The sequence below is a fragment of the Eriocheir sinensis genome, chromosome 27, assembly GCF_024679095.1.
Source record: "Eriocheir sinensis breed Jianghai 21 chromosome 27, ASM2467909v1, whole genome shotgun sequence".
In the NCBI taxonomy this organism is placed as follows: domain Eukaryota; kingdom Metazoa; phylum Arthropoda; class Malacostraca; order Decapoda; family Varunidae; genus Eriocheir; species Eriocheir sinensis.
Genome location: NC_066535.1, coordinates 11,724,989 through 11,749,794, shown reverse-complemented (window position 1 = coordinate 11,749,794; position 24,806 = coordinate 11,724,989). Strand labels below are relative to the sequence as shown.

Below are 24,806 nucleotides of genomic sequence, written 5' to 3'. Positions count from 1 at the left end.
GTTCCCCGGGGAAATATTCATGCTTCCCTGCGCGCATACACCCCGCGGAGAATAAATGCACAGCGGGCCGAGCATTCAGCCTTACTGGTGTGTTATTAATGTCTATATATAGTTTATGCCAGTTGAGTAAGGGAGAGATGTAATGATGCGCCCTGCAAACATGAGAGTATCAACAACATGAGCATGGTTGTGAGGAGGAGGAGGAAAGGAGGAAGGGAAACGAGGGGGAAGCGTGCAAATATTAAAGGGAGCACATGAGTAAATTTACCTGGTTCGTTCATCTTCCCTTTTTTTTTTAGCATTCTCGGAAACTCACTCAGGCTCAAGTTGAAACGCATCGGCTCGAGGGTGTAAGTAAGTCTCCCGTGAGTTGTGGTTAAGTGTCTGCTGGTGTGTGTGTGTGTGTGTGTGTGTGTGTGTGTGTGTGTGTGTGTGTGTGTGTGTGTGTGTGTGGAGCTCAGGTTGTTACGTGAAGGGTATAAAAGTTTATTGCGTAACCTAAGAAATATTGCTGTAAGAATTCCGTCTTTTCTTCTCGTTTCAATGTGATTTTCTCGACAGCCACAAGGGAAGTTTTCTGGGTTATCTAAGGAGGGCTGGGGGAGGGGGAGGGGGTGGGGAATGTAAGTCTTTTCCTTCCTATTTGTTTCACTGGTATTTTATTTTACAGTCACTTCTAACAGGATTTGCCGGTCAGGGCGATAAGAGTTCGTGTCACGGATCCAAATATTGCTTCCCTCCCTTCACTCCGATCTCGCAGCCAAGTTTTAAAAGGACTGTTTGCTCTCTTTTTTTTTTAACGAGCAAGCGTTTCATCGTAATACTCACTGCCTTGATAGTGAAAAAGGAAGTACGGCAGTAATCATAACTAAGAAGACTCTTAAAGTGGAGTATGAGGGAAAATAAGATTAAAAAAAACTTGCTATCAGTGCAGGTGGCTTAAAGTATTAAAAGTGCATTAAAAAATTCCCTCGGTGTCTCTTAAAGTTTTCCGGGGCGGCAGCGGGTCGGGGTCAACAGTTTTTAAGGGTGTCATGTTCGTTTCAGGCTGGACCCGCCGCGCCCCTCACCCTGATCCCTCCTCCGCCGTGGAGAAGTCCCCAGGCGGGCAGGAGAGTCCTCTTGCCTCCAGGTGTGTGACCTCCAACGATGGCGGCCGTGCAGGTCTTTCTTCAGGTTAAGGTAAGTTACTTTACCTCCGCCAGTGTTGCTAGATACATGTGGTTAATTATACACATCTTTCTCCTATTTCATGGGGAGTGTATAGAGCGAAGGGAAAGTTTATTATATGTAGGTAGCTCTGACCTGATTTTCCTTATTAGGGTGTCATGTAAACGAGGGAAAAATTCTCATCATCATACAGGTAGTATATTTCAAATTAGTCGAGCCATCAGCAGGTGACAGGTAATCCGCTTTAAATGAATGGAAACGCTAACGATTATAAAGTAATTGTGATGCAGCTTCAGCGCTCGAGTGATGGAGTGCAGTTTGGTGTTGCCGAGTGTTGGAGTCATTAATGAGTTGTGCAATGCTGGGGGCAGTGGATCAGTGTGTGTGTGTGTGTGTGTGTGTGTGTGTGGTGGTGGCAGCGGCGACAGTGGTGATGGTAGTGGTGATGGTAGTGGTGGAGGTCGTGATGGTAGTGGTGGAGGTCGTGATGGTAGTGGTGGTAGTGATGGTAGTTGTAACAGTTGATACTCTCATGATGTATATGCTGTTGTAAACGAGGCATATCACTGTGTCATTACGTCAGTTGGTCATGTTAATTATGGGTCTAAAGTCAAGTAGGTAACTAACAGGTGTGTCCTCCCCACAGGTAAGTGTTTTGAAGACCATCGCGTCGTGGGACACCGCTGGAGCAACCCATTTATCAAGGTAGCTGCTGGATGTATTTTCGTTCCGCACTAATCTATTTTTGCCTTTCAGGACATACTTAGCATCCTTTTCATCTTAGTTATCGAGGTCTTATGTTTCCTACTAATGTGTTTTGCCTTTCAGGACACACTAATAAATCAGTCTCTTAGCCCTGCAGCTGTGCCGTTCAGGATGCTTGATGAAGAGGCGCCAGAAGAAACTATCATCATCATTTTCTTTTCATTTTAGTTATCCTCTCCACAGACAGTTTTCTATCTTTCTACATATATATTTTTTTCCCCTTGTCATCTGTCCTCTAGCACATCTCGCAGTTATTTCTTCCCTTTTATGGTTCTGCAGTTTTCTTTCTCCAGTATGCTTTCCTCCCATCACAGTCTCACATTTACGTTTTTGTTCTGTTTTCTATCCTTTTTTTTCTCTTTCCTATATCCATCAGTTACATCATCTTCCCCACATGCCCTCCTTTCACCCCTCTCCCTCTCCCTCCACGCTATCAGTAATCACTCCCTTCCCTCGTTCTTCCTCCCACCCTTGTCCTGCCCCACTCTTTCATCCTCCTTTATGTCCACACGTACACTCTTTTGACTCCCTTCCCGGCGGTGGGGATCACAAGAATTTACCACACACACACACACACACACACACACACACACACACACACACACACACACACACACACCTTTTTTAAGCTTCGCCGGAGCCTCCCTTTCGCTACAAAACATAAAAGCAGTCTCCGCCCTTTCCCTTCACTACAATCTCCACCACCACACCACTACCACCACCACCACCACTGTCACAATTATCATCACCACCACCACTACCATCACCACTCTCGCCGCTGCCACCACCACCATTACCACCACCACCACTACCGGCACTACCTCAGCAAAAACCACCGCAAAGCAAAAATTATTAATTAGCCACCTCCGCCCGCATTCTGAGGTAAGAATTTCTGTTTTTTTCTGTTCTTAAAGCTGGGGATTGGTATTGATGGCTGACTATTTTGGGACGATGATAACGCAGACTTGCTTCAGTATTCCAGTCGTAATTACATTCGTTGAAGGTGGAGGTTGGGGAATGATTAGTACTTTCGGTTATATGCTTTGGCTGTTGTGTGTTGGAATGGAATTTTTACTTGGAAGTGAACTCTGATTTTGTTTTCCTTTTTGCTTGACTTGCTTCAGAATTCCAGCCGTAAATTCGTTTAAGGTGGTGGTTGGGGAATGATTAGTACTGTTGGTGATATGCTTTGGCTGTTGTGTGTTGGAATGGAATTTTTACTTGGATGTGAAATCTGATTTTGTTTTCCTTTTTCCTCTTAGAAACGAAAGCCTTCATAAACACAAGAACAGAAGAAACGTGTATGTGGGATACCTTCGTCATGACATCAATGTGAGTATAAATGTAAAGAAAAACATTAAAACAGATGACAAAACCATGACCATAAACAAACCAGAAGGCATTAATAAATATTCAAGTCGCCTGTCATTTCTCAATTAAATTTAACTTAAGAAAAAAATTATAAACAGAGACGCCTTGACGTACTTGTGTGTAATCATTCATTCACTCTTTCCTTCCTTCACTCCTTCCGCCAAAAGAACACCAAAGTTTGACAATCTATTTTCGTGGCAGGTGGCGTGACATGTAAACAGACCCCCTTCCCCCCACGCCCCGAGCCACACACCCCGCCCCGAGGCCCCAGGTAACCCGTGCGGCTCATTATTAAAGCCTACCTGGGGGCTCACCGACCACCCGCCGCCCGACGCACCTACTTCGTCACCATCCTCCGCACACTCAGGTAAATGGGAGGAGTAGTTTTGAAGTAATGAAGCAATGTGGACGTCATTTTCTGTGTGTGTGTGTGTGTGTGTGTGTGTGTGTGTGTGTGTGTGTGTGGTATTTCCAGAGTTCTCTTGCCATTATCATATATCATAAACTTTATTTTGGAATGTGGAGCAATACTTTGTTATGATATTCCTTAAATTGTCCGTGTGCTTGGGCGTAGATATGTGCGCCGGAAAATGTGTTAAGATATTGGAATGGTGATGGTGGTAACATTTCTCCTTTTACGTGCGCGAAGAGAGTTTCTATAAGCGAGGAACGTTGTCAGGGCATAAGGCACAGCAATACATCGTCGTTATGGGCGGGTATTAAAATCGCATGCGTTCCTTAAATTACTATTAGTTGGCGTTTAATGACTTAATGCTGGGGTGAGTGAAGGCCACGCCCCCCTCCTCCTCCACCAGCCCAGCCCGTTGCTGCCTCTTCTGTTGGCCACACTGGAGCCTTAAGAGGCAACGGGGGAGTACTTTTGATTTTAAAGGTTGAGGGAGTGATGGCCGGGATAAAAGCGAGGCGAGTAGAGAAGAGAGGGCATGAGATAGGAGAGCAGGGGAGGAGAGGGCAAGAGATAAGCTACGACAAGAAAGGAGAGAACAGTTCAGAGGGAAATTGAGAGATAGGAAAGGGGAGAAGAAGAAAAAGAGGACGAAGGAAGAAAGAAAACGGGGCAGGTGACTCGAACGAGGTAGAGGCGAGGCGAGTAGAGAAGACGAGAGGATATGAGATAGAGGAGCACTGAAAGAGAGGTAAGAGAGAGAGAGAGAGAAGCGAGGGCGAGAAAGAAGAGATAAGAGGGAAATCGACAGGGGTAAGAAAGGGGAGGAGGACGGCGAGAGGAGGAAAGAAGGAAGTAAACAAAGCTGTTGACTTGAGTGAGGTAGATGGGTTGAGAAAGTACTGCCGCCGGTGGGAAGGTGATGGTGCAGGTGGGTGATGCAGGTAAAGTTAGACACTGCGAGGGAACATAGTGCCTTGTTAGTGTCTCAGCTGAGTTTTCGTGTTGTATTTTTCTTTCCATGTGTGTTCGACTACTTTGGTGTACGATGCAGATTATGAAAACACACACACACACACACACACACACACACACACACACACACACACACACACACACACACATTTGTTTTTGTTAGTCTCTTTTGCAAGGAAACAAAGAATCCCAGTCATACGTGATCAAAAGTTGACTGGCTTCCCTATCTGTCCCCGCCACCCTATCCAATTCTCCCTCTCCTTCCTCCCTTGGCGTCCTTCTACCTACACTCCTTCCTGCTTCCAAGGCTCCCCATGCCATGTCCCTCGTCCTTGTACCCAGCATCACTCAGCTCTTGCTCTGCTCCCCGCCTACACACGCTCAACATGCCAGTCATACACACACCATTGAGCCCATTCCCATTCCCGATGCTCTCATTCTCATATGTTTCCGCCCACACCCACCCACTCGCCCCATACACCCCGCGTCCATTCTACACTTAACTCTTCTATACATCCGTCGTCCATTTCTCTACCGCACTCCCACACATCCCTAGTGTAAGTATACCTGCCATCTTTTCTATGCCCCCACCCCCTTTCCTCTCATTCCTACTCATGACCTTTTCGTCCTTTTCATACCCTCGTCTGTAGCTTCTTCATCTCCTGACCTCCTAATCTCCCACCCTCTCGCGTCGCAATCTACATCCCCACCTGGCGTTTTGTTTTTCGTTTGCGAGGTGGTTTGGGTTAGCACCAGGACCATGAGGCAGGTAACTTTTTTTTCTGCTATCTCAGTCGTGCAAACACATCCCTACTTTGTGTGGTAGAAGCGCCTCTTGCTCTTTCACCCGCTGGAACTCACGGGCACTCCCTCCTCCCCCTCATTCCGGGAACACACACAGACTCACCCATTGTAAACACTTGCGCCTCTAGATATACAACACATCGTACTGTATTCCTGGTGGTGCTTGGTCGACTCCTGTTCCACCCGCTCTCCTCCTTCTACTTTCTTTTCCCTTGTTGTTATACCCCTCCTCCTCCTCCTTTCATTGTTTTCCCTCTTCCCTCTTCTCATTTTCCATCCATGCTTAGTTCTTGTAGTTCTCCCTTCCTCTTCGTATTCGTTCCTTTCCTGGTCTTTTTTGTTTCTTTCTCACTATTTTCGCCTCAAGTCTTTGTACATTTCCTCCTCTTCCTTCTCATCATCATCCTCTTCCCACGTCTGCTCAACAAGCCTCTCATCTCTCAGTCTTTTATTTTCCATTTTTTTGTTTTACCTTACCTTCACCTCTCCTCCTTTTCCAGGTCTCTCATATACACTCCTTCTCCTCCTTTTCCTCTTGTCTTAACTTTATTGTTGCTCCCCCTCACATTCTTTCCTTACCCCTCCCTCCCTGCCTGCCATCTAATTAGTATGCGTACAAATATAAAGGACTCACTTGGGCTTCCTTCTTCCCCTGCTCAGTTCTTGGTAATTTTTTTTTTCCGCGTTCGTCTAGTTTATGACCACTTGCCCTCGCTCTCCTATTCATGATAAAAATGAGCCGGAATTCCCTTGCACACACACACACACACACACACACACACACACACACACAGCGAGAGAGGAGGAACTTGCTCTTTCTGTTTCAATTCGGTGTGAAAACTTGCCACACGCCTTGTACCTGGATAAATAAATAAAATAAATGAAATAAATAAATAAATAAATCTCCCCTGTTTCCTTGCCCATGTCTTTGCCTCATACATAAGAACTGACACAACACAGGCCTTGAACCTTAAGAAAAAAATGTGAACAAAAAATCTAACACCACCACGTATGTTTTTCCGCCTAAAAGTCAAGGATTCCTATTTTTACCGCCACTCCCTTTTTGTAGGTGAAGGGTTGACCATCCACTACTATAAATAGATTAGTGTGGAACCTGTCACAGTAAGAAAAATAATGCTATGGAAGTTTTCTCATATTCTGACTTTCTACGGCAGCCCAATCCGGGAAGTTAGAGTTGTGTGTATACAGTAATAACGGCGAGTAACTGAATCACAGTCATCTTTATTCAGAGGATTAATCAAGTTACCTCCGTGTCTTGTTTTTTTTGCGGTTGCACACATACAGAATTTCTCGTTAAAAGGTTTGGGTTAGTTGTTAGGGGGAGCGTTTGGAGGTAAAGGATGAGAGACGGTGAAGGAAAACGAAGGAAGCGAAAGGGGAGGAGAGGAAAAGGATTTGGGGCGAGAAGGAGGCAAAGGAGAAACGGGAGAGATTTAACGAGACGAGGGTATGAAGAATAGGGAAGAGGAAATAAATGGATATATGTTCAGTGGAAGATAGGAAGTAAACGAGAGAACGTGAGGAATAGATAGAGAGAGACTTCTTTGTACCTTCAGCTTTCTTTCTTTCCTTCCCTTCTCTCCCTCCTTCCTTTTCTCCATTCTCCATCCAGCCTCCATTTCTCCCTCGCTCTCTGTCTCTTTTTTGCTCCCCTTCCTCTCATCCATTCCTTGCCTCTCCTGCAGTCTTTCTCCCTCACACTCTTCCTCTTTCCCTTCAGTGTCTCTCCTGCATGTCTTACCTTCAATCAGCATCCCTTTCTCCCTCCTTTCTTCTACTTTGTCCTCTTACCCTCCTGTCTTCGCTTCTTTCGCCACACCTTTCCTTCCTTTTTCTTCCCTTCTGTCCTCGCCTTTTTTGCCACACTTTTTTTTTCTTTTGTCTTCCCTTCAGTCTTCCTTCGTCACACTCCTGTCTTCAGCTCCTTCGCCGCACCCTACTTTCTTCCCCTCAGTCTTCCTTCTTCACCCTCCTGTTTCGCCCTCTCCTCTACAGCCTCCTCCTTCGCCACTCCCGTTACTGCCTTGCCTCCATCCCAGCCTCCCTCTCTCCCTCCCTCCTCTCTTCCGCCTTCGTCCCTGCCCCTCAGCAAGGCCTGCTCAACCACGGCCGCCACACAAGGAGACACCGAAAGCCCGCCTGGAAAACACTTCATATCCTGCCGGAGTAACCGATAGGCAGCGCTTGGGTGTAGTGGTAGAGGTGGTGGTGAAGGTGGTGGGGGTGGTTGTACTGGTGGTTGGTAGCGGTTGTGGTACCTGTGTGTGTATGTGTGCGTGTGTTTGTGTGTGTATTTGTTTGCTTGTGTGTGTGTGTGTGTGTGTGTGTGTGTGTGTGTGTGTGTGTGTGTGTGCTCGTTCCGGTTAATCTAAAAATACGTTTCAGCGGCAATACCGACACAGCGCCGCCCATGAAGCCAATCCTGCCGATTCACCAGCTCACCTACATGGGCGTACACACACACACACACACACACACACATTAAGAGAGAGAGAGAGAGAGAGAGAGAGAGAGAGAGAGAGAGAGAGAGAGAGAGAGAGAGAGAGAGAGAGAGAGAGAGAGAGAGAGAGAGAGAGAGAGAGAGAGAGAGAGACACATACGTTTTTATTTTTCTACTTTGTGAAGATGCACGGCGTCGTGAAATAGGATACTTTGTATATTATTCAGCTAGGTTGAGGCCGCTTTACCAAAATGTTAGTTATGATATTGCTACTACGGCTGCTGAATTGTGTATTCTCGCTGCTGCTATACTCCTACTGCTACTGCTACTGCTACTACTACTACTACTACCACCACTACCACCACTACCACTACTACTACTATAACCACTACTACTACTATTACTATGTACTACTACTACCACCACCACCACCACCACCACTACTACTACTACTACTACTACTACCACTACCACTACCACTACTACTACTACTACTACTACTTCTACTGCTGCTGCTGCTCCCTTTACTACTACTATTTTTCAATTTTGACATATCACTATTATAAGTCCTACTATCCTTTAACATATATCGTCGTCCTCAGAATATTAACTATTTTTTGCGTATTCCCGGAACAGATATAACCTTGAATCGGGCCGCTAAAGCAATGGCACTAATGCCCTTATTCCATTGCACTGCTATCATATTCGCTTTTATGAAGAACATTATTATATTTTTTACGCTTGAACAGAGGAACGGTATAGTGCATTTTTTTTTATATCAAATGATGAGGCATTAAGCTGAGGTGGGTGCACGTGTAATACTCTTATTATTATTGGGGAGAGAGAGAGAGAGAGAGTTGGTTTAAAAGAGGGAAAGTGGAGTTATTAATTATTTCACCTGTATGGATTTTGGAGAGCATAGGTGAGTTTGTTATGTTTTGGGATGATGGAAGTGAGTTTGTGATGCTAGTTGATGCGTAACGATGAAGACGCCCCGAGAGCGAAAGGAGGAGGAAGGAGGAAGGACAAGGATGAAGGGGGAAAATAGGAGCATACGCGACCGCGAGGGATTGTTTTGAGAGACTTTGATGCGTGAGGAACAAGGCTTAGGGGAAGAGAGGGTGGTGCCGGAGGTAGATAAATAGAGAGATAAAGCAGGCATAGTGGAGAGTTGATAGAGGCGGGGGACGTGGCATGTTTTGTGTGATTGCTCATTTCCAGGTATTGCTAGTGGTATTAGTGGTTCACGGAAAGGCTCATTGTATGTTGTGCTTATTGCTTTTTCCTACTGCGAATACGGCTGCTGCTGCTGTAACTACTACTACTTCTACTGCTGCTGTTACTACTACTGGTACTACTATTTTTTGGCTGTCTTGAGGGGTCTCCTGGGCGAACCCAGCCCGTTAATGCGCAGGCGAATTTTATTTATAGTGGTTGCAGTGATATATGACTTGCTTGGCCCATGCTGGCCCCTACTGTTCCTCTTGACCGAAGTAGATGAAGTTAGGATTGACAGAAGATTTGTGCAGACTGTGGGTAATCTTCTGCCACTTGGCGATCGTGTTTAGGTGAGACTCGAACCTAGGCTACTTTTATACTACTGCTACTACTACCACCACCATAGCAATCACCACCACTATCAATATCACCGAAATATCCACCCACTGAAATCACCACCACTACAATAGTCATCATCACCACAATATCACCATCAAAACCACCATAATAATCACGGACTACTGAAATCATCACCACTGCACCACCGTCACCACCACCACCGCCACCTATACGCAGTTATTTTCATGCCTGTATCGCCGGCTTGGTACTCACTCCACACACACAAAGGAAGGTCACATCGAGCCTGACGCTGAATTATCTACGACCAGTCTCGCCTCGCCTCGCCGCTGTTAATCGGATGCACGTTATTTGTGACGGCCGGATCGGTGTTGAGAGGGTAGGCAGTTTTAATCTCTTCTTTCAGCTTCACGACTATACTTTTTCGTGTGTTTGTGCCTTGAATACTCAGGTGTGGAGATAGTTTCATGACATTTAACGAGAGAGAAGTTGGGGATTAAAGTACCATACCACCACCACCCCAAACACCACCATCACCTCTCCACGAATACATTGAATAAAACCACAACCGACCATACTTACACAAACCTTCCCTTCCTAAGTCTCGACAATCCCTTCTGGAGCTGACTTCGCACATTCTGGTCACTTAAAGCCATTTCTTAGTAACTTTCCATGCGTAACGTGACAAGCGGACGTGCGGTGTCATGCCATGAGTGAGGGCGAGAGGGCACTGATCTTTGCCCTAAGACTCGACTTTTGAGAGATTGGAAACTTGCCATAACTTTCGTGGGATAAGAATGAGGCAAACTTGTGTGTGAGGGTGGTGAGAGAGAGAGAGAGAGAGAGAGAGAGAGAGAGAGAGAGAGAGAGAGAGAGAGAGAGAGAGAGAGAGAGAGAGAGAGAGAGAGAGAGAGAGAGAGAGAGAGAGAGAGAGAGAGAGATCTGTTTGGCTTGAGTGAGTTGATGTCAATTTTCTTTGCCATGTAAAAATTAATGATAGAGATGAGAATGACTGTTCTTTTCGTCCGAGTCGGTTATTTGAGAAGAAAATTGGATCTAAAAAATAGATGGCGAGAAACAACAAAAAAAAGTATTTACTTGAAAATATAGAATCAGCTTAAAAGATAAAATATTTGTAACAACATTATTTTCTTTCTCCACCGACGTGCATGAAAAAAAAAGATGCCATCAATAAAAAAGAGGACGAACGATACTTGAGGGTGTAATCATATTCAGTACTTTATTAGAAAACGATATCTGTGATCAAAGGCGCTGTATGAATGTGTGTGTGTGTGTGTGTGTGTGTGTGTGAGGAGGGGAGAGTGGATGAGTGTGTGTGTGTGTGTGTGTGTGTGTGTGTGTGTGTGTATTCCATCGCCACAACACACTCCACCACTGCCTTGCATTCCGCCGCTATACATGAGGCGGCCAGCCAATCCTCTCGCCTCGGCTACTGCATCCTGAAGTATTGCCTCAAAACGGACGGAATATTGGCGCTGCCTCCCGCCCGTCCACTCCTCTGACTCGAGAAACTTTGGAAAGACGTTAGTTTGAGGACTGGAACACATGCGGCCGAATCGACACTGAAAAGCACTGTCTCTGATGGGATTGAGGCCGTAGAGGACCACTTAGAAGGGAGCTTTGAGCCGTATTTCGAGTTATATCACCACCACCTCACCACCGCTCCGCCACCTCCTCTCTGTAGGCTCAGATTTTCTACGCGTCACGCTGTCGATTAGCTTCTGTTTGATCTTTTGGCTCAGTTTCATTCCTGCTATTTCCTTTAGTTATATGAGGACTTTGGCATCGTGGTAATTATTCATTGGTGCCTTCAGATAGCTTACATAACTTATTAGGATGATGCAAGACGCAGAGGGGCGGTGACGAAACATTCTGGACACAACTTTTGTCGAGTAACCACGCGGAGTGCGAGATTTGGGGGGATTATGGCGCATTTGCATAGAGGCGAGGCGGGTGGGTCGTGCTGAGGCGTCGCGAGGCCCACACGCCACACCAGCACACTATAACTACTACTACTACTACAACTACTACTATGACGACGACGACTATTACTGTTACTTGGAGTCCCCCCGCTTTACTTTCTCATGCATTGGCTTAAGAGGAATCCATAAAAAAAATAAAAAACAGTACTTGCATAAGGCGACGGAGTGAAAGGAAGTCCATAAAAAGAACTGAAACACAAAGAAATGAAAACCTAAAACCTCCTCTGTGCAAAGCGTAACGTGAAGATATACACGGATCGGTCAATGAATTACGCGAGTTTATGGTTTTTAGTGAAGGGAAAACGGGAAGTCAGTGCGAAGCGTAAACACCGCGTTATTGCCGATGCTTTGGGTGAATATTCGTTCTCGTTTCCGGTGTCGATTGCGAAGGAAATAGCGCCCACTGAACCCGAGCTTGTGTTTGATCAGCTCGTAAAGTTACGTTTTGCCAAATTCAGGCTTTCGACCAGGAGGAAGTGCAGGCGGAGGATGAAGAAGAAATGGGCTTGCAGAAGAAGGAAGAGGAAAAGAAGGAGGAAAGTAGAAAAGGAGGGAAAGTAGGATCAATCGAGAAGAGGAATAGAAGAAAGGGAGAAGTGGGCGAGGAACAAAAGTAGGAACAAGAAGTAAAGGAAAGAGGAGGCTGGTATAGGAGAGAAGAGAGGAAGAGAGAGGAGAGGAGAGGAGAGGAGGAGGACAAGCAGAGAATGGCGGTATAAAGAAACTTAATGTATTTTTATAACATACAGGAGTAAGGATAATGTAGGTACTGCGGAGGTTCGTGCTTGCATTATATTTGCGCGGCTCTTCCAAGGCCAGGGGCAAAACACTAAAGATTGCCCAGAATTTCCATCTTTTCCTTGTGTCTCACGCGTGGCTGTGGCAGTGAAGAATGAGGGTTGAAGAAATCGATCTCTCAGGGAGTTAAAAATAAATCTACGTTGAGCCATTGCCAAAATAAAAAATAGAATAAATTTTGTAAAAGATTTATATATGGAAGGAGTGAACGTAAATTGCCTGATATCTTACCCAAATTGCTTTTACTTCCATATTAATGTAAATTGTCGGGAAGTGTAATTATTGTTGAGAGACTTAATGAGCGAAATTCAAATAGCGTCGCTGAAGTGTAGGCGCAAGGCGGCAATAAAGTTGAATAGTGTCAGATTATTGCAATTTACAAAGTTATTATAATGATGAAGTAATGGAGAGGAATTAGTGGGATTCAAATTTGCCCGAGTCACGTTAATAGCTTTCGTCGTCGTCGTCGTCCTCCTCCTCCTCCTCCTCCTCCCCTTTTTTTTCTTTTCCTCTTTCTCCTCCCTTTTCTTCTTCCTTTTTCTTCTCTTCCTCCTCCTTTTTCTTCTTCCTCTTTTTCTCCTCCTCCTCCTCCTCCTCTTCCTCCTCCTCCTCCTCCTCCTTCTCCTCTTCTCCACCAACTCCTCCTCCTCCTCTTCTCCACCAACTCCTCCTCCTCTTCTCCACCAACTCCTCCACCTCTTCTCCACCAACTCCTCCTCCTCCTCCTCCTCCTCCTCTTCACCAACTCCTTCTCCTCCTCTTCTCCACCAACTCCTCCTCCCCCCCTCTCCTCCCACCCCCCACCTCCACCCACGCCACATCACCACCGCACTGTCCCCGGCCACCCCGCAAGACAGCCAATGTAAGTGTCTCGGCGTAAACGTCTCCAGTGAAAGGCTGGGGGCGAGACACACTTCTGTATTTTCGGAGAGCTACGGCGCTGTATTTTGCACACGTGTCGCGCTCCGCCAGCCATCAGGGGCCAGGACAGCTGCTGCAGTAGGTGGTGGTAGTAGTCCAACGGCGTGGCGAGGAGCCAAATCCAGTCACTGAGGCAAAACGGCAAATGTTCACCCCAAGATATATGCTCCCGGGGAAAGTTTCTCAGCCGCTCCCTTTCTCCCTCCCTTCAAAATGTTCGCAGACAATTAGCACCTTCCGCTCCGCCGCCAAGATTCCCTAAATAAGCTGTCGCATCGCTGAGCCTCCCCCTCCTTTCCATTCTTCCTTCCTTTTTCCTTTTCTCCCTCTCTCCAGTATCTTTTCGAGCCCTCCGTCTTCCCTCTTTGTCGCCTTTGTCTTACGTCTAAACCATCGTGGGAAACTGATGCATGAAGAGACGTAAAGGAATCAGGAAGTCTTGTATCATCCATCTGTTTATTTTGTTTGGGTTTCATGTCGTCTTTAGTTAATGATGACGGCGATGATAAAGTGCTTATTCAGGAGATATTGATGAATTGTTTATAATGGAAGATATTAGGTCCTTCAACAATTAGAGTAAGTCTTATAAACTTGTGTTCGAGGAGGAGAATGCAAAAGCTGGCATACAAATAACTTAGTATATGATTGGATCAACTGGATGTTAGGTAGATTTCTTTACTGAATATCTGGTTCTCAGGAGCTGCCATGTGAAGGTTTATTGTCTTTTCACAAGTTTTCAGACCATTTATAATTTTATATCCTCGTGTATACTTGTTTTGACCAAGGTTCTTCATATACGAGTCGTCCACCAACACTAGGTCTGAAGGGCGCACTCTCTAGGTCGCCATTTCACGAACAGATAACGAAATACGAGATAGCGGGAGGCACACAGGAAGCAGTACTGTCAGGATGTTTTAAAATGAGACTTAATTAAGAGAAATAGTGCAAATTAAACTGAGTCGTAGCCAGAATGGTTTGAATATCACCGGCGTAGGCAACACACACCACAGCGGAAAGTTGCGTGTGTGTTGCGTTACCACATCGCGGCCTTCTCCCCCTCCCTTGATCCTACACCCATGGAGTCTAGCCCTGAGCCTCCCTTCCCCATCTCCCCATTGTGCGAGCCTGCATGACAGTAGCTGCCGAGTTCTAGCATTAGTATGAAGCCTGCGCCGCGGCCATCCACTCAGGGCTAATAAAGAGGAAAGCAGATTTAATTAAACTTTTGTGTGAGTGCCGAGGTAAAGGAAGGGAAAGGAAAAAGCGAAAAAGGAATGAAGGCTCCTCGGTTTCCCTTTCCATTAGTAAAAGGAGAAAGTTGAGGAGTCTTGTTACATTCTATCCCGCCTTTGTCTGGGATGGGTTGCGAGATATAGTTATTACGATTGTGGACGTTGTGAAATGATGTTAGAAGGACAGCATGGAAGTGTAATTGTGTGTGTGTGTGTGTGTGTGTGTGTGTGTGTGTGTGTGTGTGTGTGTGTGTGTGTGTGTGTGTGTGTGTGTGTGTGTGTGTGTGTGTGTGTGTGTGTGTGCTTATTTTTGCTGCTGCTAAAGTGATGGTGGATGTTCTTTAATTTCAAAACTTAATTCTTCTCGCAAAAAGCTCCATTGCTTTCAGTAGTCGAGAAAATGTTTCCGCAAGAAGAGTATTAATTTTGTTGAAGCTCTTTGTTCTCTCTCTCTCTCTCTCTCTCTCTCTCTCTCTCTCTCTCTCTCTCTCTCTCTCTCTCTCTCTCTCTCTCTCTCTCTCTCTCTCTCTCTCTCTCTCTCTCTCTCTCTCTCTAACATCGTCGTTACTTACACAATCAGGCCCGGTTTCTTTATCATTAAGAGGAAAACTGTGTCGTTTTAGTCGTTTGAAAGGCAATTGCAACCCCGTGTCTGGTCTGAGCCCCGCAGCGTGTCTGTGTTAGATTCCCCGTATCTGAATCCCTTTGTGTGTGTGTGTGTGTGTGTGTGTGTGTGTGTGTGTGTGTGTGTGTGTGTGTGTGGGTGTGTGTGTGTGTGTGTGTGTTTATTCGCCACTCACACACACACACACAGACACACACACACACACACTCCAAATAAGCGAAAGTCCGACATCCGGCGTCACCTTTACTACTAATACCACCACCACCACCACTAACACTACCACCACCACCACCACTAACACCACCACCACCACCACCACCACTAACACTACCACCACCACCTCTAACTCCACCACCAGCACCAGCGGCATCAACATTGTGAATTCCAGAATTCCAGGAGCAACAATTTTACAATAATAACAACAACAACTATTGACTAACCATAATTCTTCCCTTGAAACCGACTCTCCTGTCTATTCAGCGTCCTAATATCCATTTCTTATTGTAGCTGATAATGACGGTATTAGCTATGAATGCCTTGACCTAGTTTTTTTTTGTCCACCAAGAATCGAGCACACGCCTTTTTTGGGGTTGGCTCGTAGTGTTGTTGCTCTTGTTGTTGTTGTTGTTGTTGTTGTTGTTGTTGTTGTTGCTTCTTCTTCTTCTTCATCGCTGATTATTATTATTATTATTATTATTATTATTATTATTATTATTATTATTATTATTATTATTATTATTATTATTATTATTATTATTATTATTATTATTATTATTATTATTAGCGCTATCACCATCCTCACCATCACAGTCAACATCACTGTCATCGTTGGCGTCGTCGCTCCATACCCCACCAGTCCCCCTCATCTCCCGGAGGGCAATAACCGCGTACCATCATCCTGCGTCAACAATGGGCGGCTCTCGGTGAAGATAGCGGCGCCACGCAGTTCCCCGGCACGGCGCGAGGGAAATATTGCCAGACTTTTTACATCTCCGGCTGTGGACGGGGCATGACGCGTTAAAGATAGCAATAACACAATTTCGTTATTAATTTCTATAACGAGAATTCGTCGTAAAAAAAGTTATTGTTAATTTCATAACGATGAAATACATTGCACGATAAGTATTTATCTGCTTCATGAATATAATTTTTTGATCATATAATCATACATAGGTTGCTGTTCTGTGAATGTGCACTTAGGAATATGAAAACTATTCGCTACTGGCAATTACTTAAAACTAAAAAAAAAAACACAAGGAAAAATAATAAAAATATTTAACTCATATTGTTAAGTGCGAGAATTGCATAGTTTTTTTGTTTTTTGCTAACGAACTTTAAATTAACAAAGTATTTTATGTTTTCTGATATTAGACTAAATTTATCACTGATGATTTTTTTGTCAATAATAATGATAAATGATAATTGTCTTCCCTTATCACGCAAGTGGCTGCTGTGTCGTGAAGGGTGGTTCTGAGATCACCTGTGTTAATATACTTGATTTAGGGAAACAATATTTCTTTTAATCAAGCAGTATTGGCTGATTTAAATGGCAGCAAAGTAGCAGCTCCCACCCCCCCATACCACTACCCCATTCAATCAGCATTTCCTGGTGTGTGAATTAGTATATTGCAGTATATATCAGTATATTGAATTGGCCATGTACCCAGGCTTGATTACTGGAAGGCATTCAGTGGTTCAGTTTATCAGTCATCCTGCTGGGGTAATAAAAATTCAGATGGTTGATGCAGACAATGAAAAAGAAGCACAGTGAGCTTTTTTCGAGCACCAAACAAGAACTACCACATCTGTGAGCGTGTACACGTTCGCATCATGTGAATACTAATATTAACGGCGATCCGAATGTTCAGGATGATTTATGGGCCACTAGAATTGAATGTAACGTTCGGAAAGGACACGAAGAGACGAAAGAGAAGGGTGGAGATGTACTCTATGACTGTGCTCCATACCTTGTTTATGACAGGCACTTTGAGACCAGATAATGTACACGATCCTTGCATAATGAAGAGGATATACCTTAATGAATATTCTTGGATGACTTTACATATTTCACATTACGACAGGGAACACCATAACATCCCCGGCCTCCTTAAAAAAAAAAGGTTTCAAAATATTTTCAAGAAAGTTTGCTGCCATTCTTCCCTGGCATGCCCGTCCGCCATTACGACCCGCTCCGCCTCCATCACGGGCCTTCCCCAGCAGGGTGATAGTGGGTGCATCTCGAGGGTGCTGTTGCCTTCGCTGCCCCAGATGTGTCCAGGCAGGCAGTCAAGAGGGGATCGTTGCGGGCAGCACTGCAGCCATTCCTTTAGTCCCCCTTGAGCAAACCTGACACACCACCATGACAAGATGTAAAGTCCCTATAACCGGGTTTACTCACAACGCAGCCGCGCTCGTTCTATATCAACAGTCTCACAACATCCTCTCAAAACTACGGGAAGTCAGTCAGTCACGTGCGTCTGCCCCGCCGCTGCCTACAGGGAATAGGGAAGTAAAATGGTGTGAGTTGGCTGTCAGGGTCTGAGGTCACCCTTGGGAAGGACTCAAAGAAAATGAAATGTTTGTGAAAAGTGAAAAATAACATCCCGGATTCCACCTTTGTGTGTGTGTGTGTGTGTGTGTGTGTGTGTGTGTGTGTGTGTGTGTGTGTGTGTGCAGGCTGTTGTCTGTTTTGTAACAAGATTGATACAATTTACATGTTTGTTTAAAAATCATATCAAAGAGAATGGGTGAGGGATTGCACTTTTATAGAATTACAGCTCCTATTTTTCTGCGTGCGTTTTGTTTTTCTATTGAAGGCCCGTGCCACTCAGGGTTGAGTGACACTGCCAAAATTCGGTTGCTGGCCAGCTGGTGAACACGCTGGTCCCGGCCTCACAATATCCCTTCCATTCGCATGTCATGAGCGGTGCAGTGAGCCGGCCAATCCGAGCTTTTGCTGGCTCATCATCCCTTGCGAAAACATCTCACTGATGATTACGCGTTAGAGAGAGGGGGAAAATGTGTGTGCGGGAGGGAAATCTGTGTATGTGTGTAAGTCTGTGTCTGTCTATCTGTCCGCGTGCCTGAAGCTGAGTGCCTGTAAAAACTGTACGTCTGTGTGTCTGTGGGTGTGCTGTATCGCCGCCTGTCTCAGCTATTGAACATCTCCTCAAGGGAGTGGGGCTAATGGCGGATTTGGGATATTTCACAAACATTTTCTCTTGGCGCGTGTAAGAAGGGAAGAATTTAAATGCTTTCACGAGCGCGGAATCTGCCCCCCCCCCAGAAAAAAGGGGGGTGAGGAGCAGAAGGGGTCACACTCGGAGCAGGGAAAGAAAAGAAAGCCGGCAACAATGGGGATAATAATGTTTACAGGTCGTTTCCTTCCTTTTCTCGTGTAAAGGTGTAGAGCTTTGAATAGGGTGGTGATGGTGGCGGTAGTGGTGGTGGTGGTGGCGGTAGTGGTGGTGGTGGTGGCGGTGCTCTCAAAGAAAACAACAAGATCATCGCACACTTTGAATTCTCTTCTGTCCTTTGGAATACCTTTTGATGTGTGAGAGGACAACAGTAAAGCCAGACGAGTCACGCCATAACACACTGCTTGAGCTCTAAATGTGTGTGTGTGTGTGTGTGTGTGTGTGTGTGTGTGTGTGTGTGTGTGTGTGATCGCAAACACCCATACTACACGTAACCCAACACAAAACAGACAAACAATCCAACCACACGTCATCCCTCGAGCGGAAAAGGGAAACACCAGCCACGCGAAATAATGCAATGAGATAAACGAAAATAAAGCCTCCGTAATTTTTTGGTTCCCTTCTTTCGACATCTGCCACTTCCAATTAGGTAAAGTAACATGAAGCGCCGTGAGAAAAAATCTACACTCACCACCATTTTCTAACGTGTGTGCCCTTGAAGCCTTGTATGTAACTTCAAGAGTATATATATAGTCTGCCTTAGATCCAATGTACGTTGATATTGTTTTTTTCTCTCTCTCTCTCTCTCTCTCTCTCTCTCTCTCTCTCTCTCTCTCTCTCTCTCTCTCTCTCTCTCTCTCTCTCTCTCTCTCTCTCTCTCTCTCTCTCTCTCTCTCTCTCTCTCTCTCTCTCTCTCTCTCTTGAGAGAGAGAGAGAGAGAGAGAGAGAGAGAGAGAGAGAGAGAGAGAGAGAGAGAGAGAGAGAGAGAGTTAACAGTTAGAGGGGGTCATTTTCACAAGTTAAATTTGTATGTTAGTTTTATGACCAAGGGGGAATGGTGTTAAACATGTTAATAATTCACAACACACACACACACACACACACACACACACACACACACACACACACACACACACACACACACACACAGAGCACACGCAAATAATAAAAAGTCATGGCATTCTAAACAAAAGAAAAATATGGCGCGGAAAAAAATATGTCGCCGTTGAAAAGCTTTAATAAGGTTTTGTATTTTGTTGTTTATGTTGGCTGTTTACCTGACCGAGGTTAGCAAGACCAACATTAAGTCATAAGGAAAGAGTGAACTTTTCTCTTCTACGGTTAATAGCACCAAGACCATAACAAAGGCCTGACATTGTTACCTATTTCTTTATTGTGTGGTTATAAGATTGAGAATATAGGGCATGAATTCGTATATACATTGGGTGGTCAAAGAGTATTTCCATATTTCCGTTTAGTGTATCGAGTAAATAGGCAGAACTAGAGAGAAGGTTTCCCGTTCCCATGCTAGGATATACTGCACGAAGAGCCGCAGGTCCATAATGGGAAGACTGTACGTTAGCGCCCATTGTTGTTCCTTATGGGGGAAATGTTCCATCCAGCAGACAGCATCATATGGAGAGGCTGTATCTCGCGGCGGAGGAAGAGAGGGAGAGGGAGAAAGCCATAGGTGGTGCGGGAGAGAGAGAAAGGGAGAAGGAAAGGGAAAGAGAGAGAGAGAGAGAGAGAGAGAGAGAGAGAGAGAGAGAGAGAGAGAGAGAGAGAGAGAGAGAGAGAGAGAGAGAGAGAGAGAGAGAGAGAGAGAGAAATAGTGGCAAAGAACAGAGATAACTTGCTACACGGACAGGTTATATAATCTTATTGAGGTGAGTAAACTGTGAGAGGGACGTTACAGGACGAGCACAAGGCGGGGGAAGTGAAGGAGAACCTCATTATATATCTCTGAACGATACAATGGTACGGGAACCCACCGGAGCTTTTTCTGGGCGGGAGTGACGAGGAGCGAGATGGGAGAATGAAAGGAAAGAGGGGGACGAGGAACGAGATGGTGGGTCGACAAAGGGGAAGAGAGCGTGGTAATAGCTGGGGGAACGGGAAAGGAGAATAGGAAGATAGGATGGAAGATCGTCAGGTGGAGGAGGTGGTGGTTGTAGTGGCGGTGCGCTGGGTGACACAGGTCGTTAATGCTGCGGCGCCGCCCTGGGCTATCTGGTTTAGGAGGAAGCAAGGAGAAGGCATGGCGGAGTTTGTTATTCTCCCAGCCCACTCTCCCTTGTATGTGCTGAGGAGGTGCATGCAAGGTGGCGGGTGGGTGGAGAGGCAGGCACACGATAAGCTGGCATCGGTGAATCATGAGAGGAGGCAGGAGAGGAAGCGTGAGGGAGTTTGTCACCCTCACCATACTTCCTTTCTTCCCTCCCCGCGAGCGGTATGATGGCGTAAGATTCTGAGTGCTGGAGGGAAGGAACAGACTAAAAAAAACGTGTATGTGAATCGTGTGGTAGTGCCGGATGAACCCTGAGGCAGTCTCCACTCATCCTCCACTTATCCCTCCCTGTTGTGTAAGGCGGTGGCGTGAAGTACTAGTTTGTGGGTAGGGGATGTAGGAAAGAGCAGGCCTTTGTGAGTCTTGAGATACTTTCGGGCAAGCTACGGGAAGTTTTTCACTTTCTCCCACCATTCCTCCGTTCTTTCCTTGTGGTGTGATGGTGCGAGGTGCTGGATGGTAAGGGGAAGGAGGGATTAAGTAAACTATAAGGCCTGTTGTGTATGTCGTGAGAAGATATAAGGGAATCATAAAGAAGTTTGTCTCTCATCCACACCACTTGTCCTTCCCCTACGTGATGATGTGAGTTGTTGGATGGTGGGGGTGGGAGGGATTAACAAACGAAGTAGCCCTGTGTGAGGTGTAAGGTAATGTAAGTGGAAGTATGAGGAAGAGTCACTCATCCACACCACTTCTCTCTTCCTCTCATGCTGTGTGATGGCGTGCGTGTCTTGATGATGAGAGAAGGGGCAAGATATGTTTTAGTCGTGAAGAAACGGTGTAAAAGATATGACGTTTGCTGCTCATTCCTACCGTCCCTTCTTTTGACTTTTGTTGTCTTGGTGTGGGCTGTTTAATTAGGAAGGCGTGAGGAAGGTAGGCAGGAAGGGAGGGAGGGAGGGAGGAACAATTAAGTCTGAACGAGTCATGTAGCGTGAGTCAGACACCCTCTATGCGTTCACTTATTTCTCCGTCGCGCTGTGGCCGGCGCTGCATGCTCGGCTCTCCTCGGGACGGAAAGAAATGGGGGCCTGAATTTTATGTCGAGTGGACGAATCCGCTCTGTTGGTCACTTCCCCCGAAACACCGGCAAATATGACGAAAACCATTCACTTCCAGGGCTCAAAGATTTTCAAAACGTTTTTCAGGATATTTGTTTTAGATACTTTCTGTGACGAATAGTGTTTGTGGTTATAAATGTGGTGCTGTGCCGGTGTTTCGGTATGTGAAGGTGGCGTGGTGCTGTGATATGTGGTGTGTGGCGATGTTTGTGTACTAGGAGCTGTAGTATTTGGGACATGGTGTGTGGTGTAGTGGTGTGCGTGGTACTGTGGTGAGTTGGGATGTGTGTGGGGTTAGTGGGTGGTGCCCTTGAGTGTGATATTTGTAGCGCCTTTGTGTGTTTGGTGAGGCTCCGTGTGTGTGGTGTGTGGGGTTGATGTGTGAGGCTGTTGTGCTGTGTGTCTCTCTGCGCGGCTGGTATGTGTATGTGCTGTTGGGATTTGAAGTTGTGTGTGTCCATGCACTGTTAAAACTGAACTCTAGAATGAGGAAGTTTTTATTTACGGTTCTCATTATTTTTATTTTAATAGGGCGGAGTAGGGTGGAGGCCGTCAGTAATATTTTCAAGCCTAATTCTCGTGGGTGTGCTGTACAGGGGTGAACCGGCCCGTCAAATGTGGAGTGATGAGTGCTTTCATTAAAGAGTTTGTTCCGCTATTATATTTTTAACGGATTTTGTGGAGGGAGGCACAAGAGCAATGATTTTTAACTTTCATGGTCGGGGCTGCGCTGGATGTGAATGAACTGGACGCTGAAATGTGGTGTGATGAACGCTTTGGGTCAACAGTTTTGCTCCACAGCCTATTATTATTCCCTGGTTTATGAGTGGCTGGGAGAGCGGCGATTTTATCCTCATGTGTGTGGGGGTGTTGATTTTTTAGTCGAGCGTCACGTCGGAGAGTTTTACGGTCACACGCGCCCTTGTGTTTATGCTGAAAGTTGGGGTGTGTGCTTATCATTACTTAATGTACGTGTGTGTGTGTGTGTGTGTGTGTGTGTGTGTGTGTGTACACTTTTTAATATACACAAGTCATGTTAGGTTCAGGGCGTTGAGGGACGAAGAAATTGAGAGCTCTTTTATTTTGCCTTTTTAAGCATGCAAATGCACTGGGGAACGAGTTCGTTAAAAACAGCCTTGGGTCACGGAAGCTTCGATTACTTAAACCAACTGGGGTTAGCACGGTGCCTCTGTTTCATCAGGAATTCCCAACACACTCACACTCAAAAACACACATATACATACATACATACACACACATAAGTATACACACACACACACACACACACACACACACACACACACACACACACACACACACACACACACACACACAACTAAATCGTCTTGTTCCATGACACAACACGAAAGGTGAATGCTGGTGGCCACTAATACCGGAGCACAAGTGGCCTGCCAGAGGGTGTGGCAAGTGTCGGGTGGATGGGAGGCGAGGCACGCACCTCGGACACCTACCTTTCCTCCGATGCCGGAGAGACATTTATCTTGGCCGAGGTCATGAAGGATTCCTCGGCGTGTGTGAGGGAGATTCTTCTTTGGCAGCTGACCGTCTTAAGTTCAGTGGGACGCCTTCCGGCTGACCGATGGAATGACACTAAAACACTGCAAAAAGAGCACTTGTCGCACGATCAATACATTGTTAAGCCATAGTGCAAAGTTTACAGCTTATGGCTACACACTGAGCGAAGTTGTACTTTTCTGGTCACTCAACACTCGAATGGCTTCGAGGCCAGCCCATCAGCGCCTTGGGGAGCTGTGGCGGCTCGCTTCAGCCTCACTCCTCGACGGTCTCTCTTAACCTACAGCAAACTCCTCAGTGTTTGATATATGCGTAATAATGATGAAAAGTTTACGGCCGCGCTGTGAGGACCTATTTCCAGTCCAGAGTCAAGAATAGGTACATATAACGGGCTGTGGCTGCAGGTGACGGACTGCTGTGGTCTCGATGTCTAGCGAGGAACGAGCGCACTCCAGAGTCGGGACTGATGGGAGACGGGGAGGAGGCTGCCGTGTCGGCAGGTGTCGCGCACGTCCACTCCCAACCAGAGTCAGAGGGTTACTGGCGCTGGGCCTGGCACATCGCGTCGACCCGCCCGCTGGCACAAGGGATTCTAAGGTCATACCTGGGTTGTTCACCCTTTATTTTACAGAAACGCCTTTGTTAAAGAGCATTAACTCCTCAAATCTAAATTTTTTATCCGTCGTTGCTTCTGCTGAACGGCAACACTTTATTGTCGAATCATTGCCAGAGCAGTAAAGGGTGACTTGGTGTGGTATGGAAAGGTGACGCACTTCAATCTTTTGCTTCACTGTGGTAATGTATATCATGCCAGTTTGCTACTATAGGTATGTAGAGTCAAGCGTGCAATACTGCACATTCTCCAAAACTGATTATTGATTTACCTATGACTTCTTTAACTTCGCCGTACTTATAACAATGTATCACATACGGTTTAAATGACAAATGATTTCGAGTAAAGTAGTTTTCTCATCGAAGCAGCTCTTACCATGAAGCACATTTTTTTTTGGCACGGCACGACGTAGACTGAAAACCGGAGCGCGCCTACCTGGCCACCCTTGGCCTTGGGTAGGAACTTCGTCACGTCCTGGGCGCGCTGCTTCATGCTTCACTAATGTCCGCCACCGGCCTTTTCCAGCTGTCGTGGTGGAGGGGCCCGCTGAGTGTTTCTTTTGGACCGCCTCTGAAGCACTTTTTCCTTTGAGAGAAGCTTTAGAACTGAACCAAAAGGAAAATAACACGACTTCGTTTTCCTGCGAGATGCTAGATGGGCTGAAGAGGAAACGAACACTTGTTTGTCTTCCTGTGAGGCAGAGAATTTCCAGAAAAGGAAAAGAATAGTCGTTTTTTGTACCCAAGACCTTCTCCTAGGGAGCAGTATCGCTCTGTAGGATTTATGGCGTCTTGAAGGTGATCCCTGTAAAATGGAGGCTCGTCAGCGGTCCCCAAGCAGCAGCAACACGGACCATCTCAGGACTGGGCGATGGCCGTCGTTTGTCTCGGCAGCGGGACGGTGGATCCATCAAGAAGAGGCACCGCTGTCTTGTGTCCCAACTTCGACGGGCGAAGCCAAGTTGTAGGCGCTTTTTATCCTTTGCTCTTCTGGTGTCTGGAATTTG

At 46.0% G+C, this 24,806-nt stretch overlaps 1 long non-coding RNA gene across 1 annotated transcript; it reads left to right on the top strand.

Annotated features, from left to right (window-relative positions):
• The first annotated feature begins 835 nt into the window (after positions 1 to 835).
• Positions 836 to 3,654, top strand: LOC127004306 (uncharacterized). The gene is made up of 4 exons (XR_007757747.1): positions 836 to 1,182; positions 1,817 to 2,817; positions 3,198 to 3,267; positions 3,508 to 3,654. It is a non-coding gene; the product is annotated as an uncharacterized LOC127004306 (long non-coding RNA).
• Positions 3,655 to 24,806: the final 21,152 nt, after the last annotated feature.